The following is a 6,214-nucleotide window of genomic DNA, read 5'->3' on the forward strand; positions in this document are numbered from 1 at the left end:
CATACACCCGCAGATATTTTTCAGCTGGCCCGTGCTTGTTTACCACAGGGCCGATATATAGATTGGAAAGCATGGTTTGAGGAGCTAGCTGAGGAACAAGCCGTGAGAAATGCAGCGGGGAGACATGGCGGATGGAATGTAGATATGCTGTTAGGGAGAGGTGTCCACTCCCAAAATCAAACAGGGTTCCCTCAGGAAGTCTACGGACAGATCTTCCGTTGTTTCGTAGGAGCCTGGAAAAAATTAGCAGGCCAGGGAGAAGCCCAAGCTTCACTTAGCAGCATATTGCAGGGCCCCACTGAACCATTCGTAGATTTTTTAGCCAGGATGCAAACTGCAGCCGAGAGAATCTTCTCGGACCCAGGAGTGGCAGAGACTGTAGTTAAACAAATGATATTTGAGCAGTGTAATAAGGAATGTAGAGTCATTCTAGCACAAAACAGGGGGAAAAGCCTGACGGATTGGGTTCGGCTCTGCAGGGACGCTGGCAGCCCGTTAACTAATGCAGGTCTTGCTGCCATGCTGGCCAGCTCCTTACAGGTAGATACGAAGAAACCCAAAGACTTAGGGACGAGACCCAAAGGGTGTTTTCACTGTGGCCAGTCAGGACACATCAAGAGAAACTGCCCCAATAGAGACCAACCACCCGTCACTCAACAATTTGAGAGGCCGCCCGCGGCGACTAGACTATGCGGTCGTTGCCACAAGGGACCCCATCGCGCAGAAGACTGTAGGTCAGCCTTCAGTGCGCAGGGTGAACGCCTCTCCGGCCGTCCTGAGCAGGCTCCAAAAAACGGGCAGAGGGGGTCCGCCCTCGTGGTGGGCCCCCGCCCCCTTGCTCACCATTCGACAACGCAGCACCTGTCCAAGTTCGTGCATCCTCTGGATCAGCCGGACTGGACCTCCGTGCCACCTCCAGACTCGTACTGACCCCCTCCATGGGCGTCCGATTGGTGGGGACCTCCTTTAAAGGGCCCTTACCACCAGGTACCGTAGGACTCATAATAGGAAGAGCATCCACAGCCCTAGGAGGGTTAACAGTCATACCAGGCATTGTAGATTCAGATTTCACAGGCTATGCCCAAGTTATGGTACAATCTCAGCAAGGCACTCTGGTCATCGCAAAGGGTGATAGGCTGGCACAGCTCCTGCTCTTACCCAGCCTGCATTCATTCTTTCCGAGTAGACCCGGACAGAGAGGAGATAAAGGATTTGGATCTACTGGGGAAGTTTTTGAAGGCCTCCATATGTCCCTGGAGTCTCGACCCATGCTAACTATTAAGGTGCAAGGCAGACCCTTCCTGGGCCTGCTAGATACCGGGGCCGATCGGTCGATTATAAGACAACAAGAATGGCCCTCCGCCTGGCCGACGTGCAAGGCGGAGGACACCATTAGAGGAATAGGCCAGGTCTCAGCACCCATGCTGAGTGCAACTGCCCTTCATTGGGCAGATGAAGAAGGACATCAAGGTAGCTTTCAGCCTTATGTGTTAGCCCTGCCCGTGTCCTTATGGGGAAGAGACATTCTAGCCCAGATGGACGTTACTTTGACCAGTAACTGTTCTCCAACTTCTAAGCATCTGTTAAAAGGAATGGGATATGTCCCTGGCAAAGGCTTAGGAGCCTCATTGCAGGGGCGCACAACACCTATACAGGCTGTCTCCAATTCTGATAAACGAGGCCTGGGTTTTTCCTAGGGGCCACTGAGGGGAGATTCCCATCCACACCTATAAGACTAAGGTGGAAAACCGAAACCCCGGTTTGGGTGCCTCAGTGGCCCTTACCAAAGGAAAAACTCTCAGCGTTACACACTCTTGTGTCAGCACAACTAAAAAAGGGCCACATCATTCCTTCCACATCACCTTGGAACACCCCCGTATTTGTCATAAAAAAGAAATCAGGTAAATGGAGACTGTTACATGACTTAAGGGCTATTAATAACTGCATGGAGCCCTTAGGACCTGTTCAGATTGGGCTGCCCCTCCTCTCAGCTCTACCAAAACATTGGCCTATTGTCATCTTGGATCTCAAGGACTGCTTCTTTTCCATTCCACTTCACCCTGAAGATACCCCAAAATTTGCTTTTACTGTGCCCTCTCTTAACCAAGAGAAGCCCTGTCACCGCTTCGAGTGGACAGTCCTGCCCCAGGGCATGACTAACAGCCCTACCATGTGCCAGTTGTATGTTGCTGCAAAACTGGCCGATACCCGGCAGCACTTCCCCCAAGTAAAAATCCTTCATTATATGGATGACATTTTGCTGACTCATAAAGACACAGATCTCCTTAAGACAGCGCTGTCACATTTAGTCCTTACACTTAGAAAAGCCAACCTAGAAGTAGCCCCTGAAAAAGTCCAGATAGCAGAGATTACCACCTTCCTGGGGGCAAAAATTACACCTACTCATGTATCCCCCTAAAAGGTGTCTCTTAGGCTAGACAACATACATACCCTCAATGACTTGCAACAACTCATGGGAGATATCAATTGGATTCGCCCGTACCTGAAATTACCTAATGCCAAATTAGCGCCTTTATTTGACTTGCTAAAAGGGGATTCGAACATAACTTCGCCCCGGCACCTCACTCCCGAAGCGAGGCAAGCACTATATCAAGTAGAACAGGCACTCAGTAGTGCTGCTTTAAAAAGAATAAACCCCCATGAGCCCTTTGAGGCCTGCTTACTGCCAACAGAGCTACAGCCCACGGCGGTGCTGTGGCAACAGGGACCATTACTCTGGGTCCACCCCGGAGTTTCTCCCAAGAAGAGTTTAGAGCATTATCCTACGGCGATTGCAGAGTTGGCCTTAGAAGCCATAAAAAGGGCCGTACAACATTTTGGCCAACAACCTAAAAACCTCAGAGTACCTTACTCTTCCCAGCAACTTGAGACACTTACTGGATGTATAGATCAATGGGCCATTCTCCGGTGTACCTTTTTAGGAAGTATTGACAACCAATACCCAAAAGATCCCCTCTTGCAATTCGTTACCCGACACCCAGTAATCTTTCCTAGAGTGACTTCACCCAAGCCACTAGTGAACGCCCTCACCGTGTACACGGACGGTTCCAGCTCCGGTTCAGGAGCATACTGTGTGGAAGGGAGTACTCCCAAAACAGTGTTCTTCCAACCACAGAGACCTCAATGGGTAGAATTACAGGTCATTATTACAGTCCTGAAAGAAATTACCGATCCCCTAAATATTATATCTGATTCGATTTATGTCGTAAATTCTGTAAATATTTTAGAGACGGTGGGCATTATAAAATATTCCTCCTCAGTAAGACCATTCTTTATCAAACTTCAAGAGACAATATGTGCCAGACAACATCCTTTCTACATAACTCACATTAGAGCGCATACAGGCCTGCCTGGCCCCATGGCACAAGGAAATCACATAGTAGATGTAGCCACTCGACAGCCACACATCTTCCCTGCGCTGACACCATATCAGCAAGCCCGAGAATTCCATGACAGATTTCACATCAATGCAGGTACCCTAGCTAGGCGGTTTAATATACCACGTGCGACAGCTAGAGATATAGTCCGAGCGTGCGGAAATTGTGTAGAACAAAGAGCAGTCCCTTCAGTTGGGATTAACCCTAAAGGTCTCATCCCGGGAGACATTTGGCAAATGGATGTCACCCATCACTCAGAGTATGGTAAAGTTAAATACCTGCATGTGTCAGTGGATACTTGTTCTCAAGTTTTATTTGCCTCTGCCGAATCAGGAGAAAGAGTCCACCAAGTAATTGCACACTGCCTTGCCACTTGGGCAGCTTGGGGTAAGCCGAAAATATTAAAAACAGACAACGGACCCGCTTACACCAGCAAAGTCTTCCAAAGATTTTGTGAAAATATGGAAGTACAATTAAAACATGGCATCCCTTACAACCCTCAAGGACAAGGAGTCATTGAGAGAGCTCACAGGTCTCTCAAAGACTTACTAAAGAAACAGAAAGGGAGAATAGGTCACGGCCTGTCCCCGAAGGCTCAACTGTCTGTAGCCTTATTTACATATAATTTTTTAAATGAAAATTCACTAGGAATGACACCTGCTCTTCAGCACACTACTCCGAGTCCTCCACATAGAGGTCTAGTCCGTTGGAAGGATGTCCTGTCAGGACAATGGCAAGGCCCTGACCCAGTGCTCAGCTGGGCCAGAGGCTCTGTTTGTGTTTTTCCCCAGGAACCAGGACGTCAACCTGTGTGGGTTCCGGAAAGACTGGTGAGAACCGTGACGTCGCCCGAGGACGCCAAGGAACTGTTGCCCAGAAAATTGATAAGCCTCCAACCAGAGCCACCAGATCCGGTCTCCAACTCTGCTGATGATGGCGACGAACGACAAGATGACAACAGGAGCGCTAGTCACCCTTCTATCGTATAGAAAGGGGACCAGCTTTAAAACCTCCCTACCTTTACTAACCTCTCCCAACAGGTGGATTCAGACCTTCGAGTGCTTGGGGATATCAAGTTGACCCCCGTTGATTTCGACCTTTCCAAACTGGGCGAGACTGTACAAAGTCTGTGGAACCGAGTCACCTCATGGTTCTCTTGGCCCAATTTGACTACTTGGATCCTCGTGGCAGTGGGACTATTAGTGGGTTTAGTCACTGTTAAATGTTTGTTAGAACGCTTGCTCCAGACACAGCAGCAATTACGTGTCACTACCATGTTGGCTATGTCACTCGCCCCTGATGCTCCTGGCAACGACCGTCCCGCTACCCAGTCCTTCCCCTCACTGTATGACCCGTCCCGGCCACTTAGGGCGGGGCGCTCGAAAACAGGATCTGCTGCAAAGCCCATGGCCGTGTCCCGGGTGTAAAAGGCGGCACCAGAAGTCATAATTTTTGTCTAAAGGATGATCTCTACGGCGGAGTCACGGTCCTGGCCAGACTAGACTCCGGCCATTGCACAGAGACACCTAATGACGCTCTCGGCCCTGGTTGCCGCTCTCCTGCCCCCCTCCTAACCCAGTTGCGAGGCGAAGCACTGCAGGGAGAGTCACGTTGTTTCCAGTTCACGGGCTCTCCGGTCTCTATATGAGGAGGCATTCTGGTTGGTGCCTAGCAAGCCTAGTCCAGACTCCCCAAAGCACCAAAACATGTAGTGGGCCTGAGTGGCCCACGGGAGCTCACTCATCAATGGAGACACTGGGTCAAAATAAATAAAAAAAGGGGAGATGTGGAGAGCCGCCTCCCGGGTCTGGCCTAGTGGACACGCTGCGGCCTGCTCTAGAGTTCCCCCCCGCCCATCGAGTGAGTCAAGATGGCGCCCGCATCCTGTTTCCGCGTATGACGCACGCGCCCACCAACCCTATCTTCCAATCACCTCTGTATACGTGGCACTAACCTATTGGGTTTGGGCACAGTATATAAGAGGTTACCCAGACAGGGTGGGGGGAGACAACCCACAGGGAGCCGTACCTGACGGCCGCATAGAGGTTGTCCCCCCGCGGGATATTTCGCCCGCGCGGAATCTGCCTGAGAGTATGCAAGCTTGACTCCAGTAAAAGCCTGTGCTTACGACCGCCGTGTGTCTCGAACCCGTTTTTACCGCCCGAGTCGTTTTGTTTGTGCCCGTCTCTCTCCCCCTGTCTCCCTCGCCGGCCGGGGACCTGACACCGAGCGAGACGGCGCCAGACAAATCTCAACCATGAGTGACTATTTTAATTTGTAGTATGGAACACAAGTTTTTTTGGCTTTATATTGTTTTCTTGTCTTCTTATTAAAACTTGAGTTCACTTGGAATGGTAGCAATCCACTAATTTTCCATATACAATATTGTTTCATTTCATTTTGATGCCAAATGTGCATATATTCAAAGCTCTGAAGTGTCCCCGCCCCTAAAATTTGTAAGCATCAAGTTCTACTGATTTTTTTTTTTTTTAAATATGGAACGCTTCATGAATTTGCGTGTCATCCTTGCGCAGGGGCCATGCTAATCTTCTCTGTATCGTTCCAATTTTAGTATATGTGCTGCTGAAGTGAGCACTCTACTGATGTTTTTGAGAAGTTATTGGCTAAAGCTGCATGGCAGAGTACTTGAATAGTGTAGAGTAGTACCTCATTAGATCTCCGAAGAAAAATTGTGGGCAAATGTCATATTTTAAAACTTATTCTTTCTATATCACCTAAAATCTGCATTTATTGAAAATCACACAATGCTGTTAATGACAATGGAAGAAATGTAAGTCAGCAAGAAACTGCTTAAA

At 49.2% G+C, this 6,214-nt stretch overlaps 1 non-coding gene across 1 annotated transcript; it reads right to left on the bottom strand.

The window, feature by feature from the left end:
* Window positions 1–5,887: 5,887 nt before the first annotated feature.
* LOC143670063 (U6 spliceosomal RNA) lies at window positions 5,888–5,994 on the bottom strand. Its single transcript, XR_013169244.1, has one exon. It is a non-coding gene; the product is annotated as a U6 spliceosomal RNA (small nuclear RNA).
* Between the last annotated feature and the right edge of the window lie 220 nt (window positions 5,995–6,214).

The sequence above is a fragment of the Tamandua tetradactyla genome, chromosome 26, assembly GCF_023851605.1.
Source record: "Tamandua tetradactyla isolate mTamTet1 chromosome 26, mTamTet1.pri, whole genome shotgun sequence".
NCBI classification, from domain to species: Eukaryota; Metazoa; Chordata; class Mammalia; order Pilosa; family Myrmecophagidae; genus Tamandua; species Tamandua tetradactyla.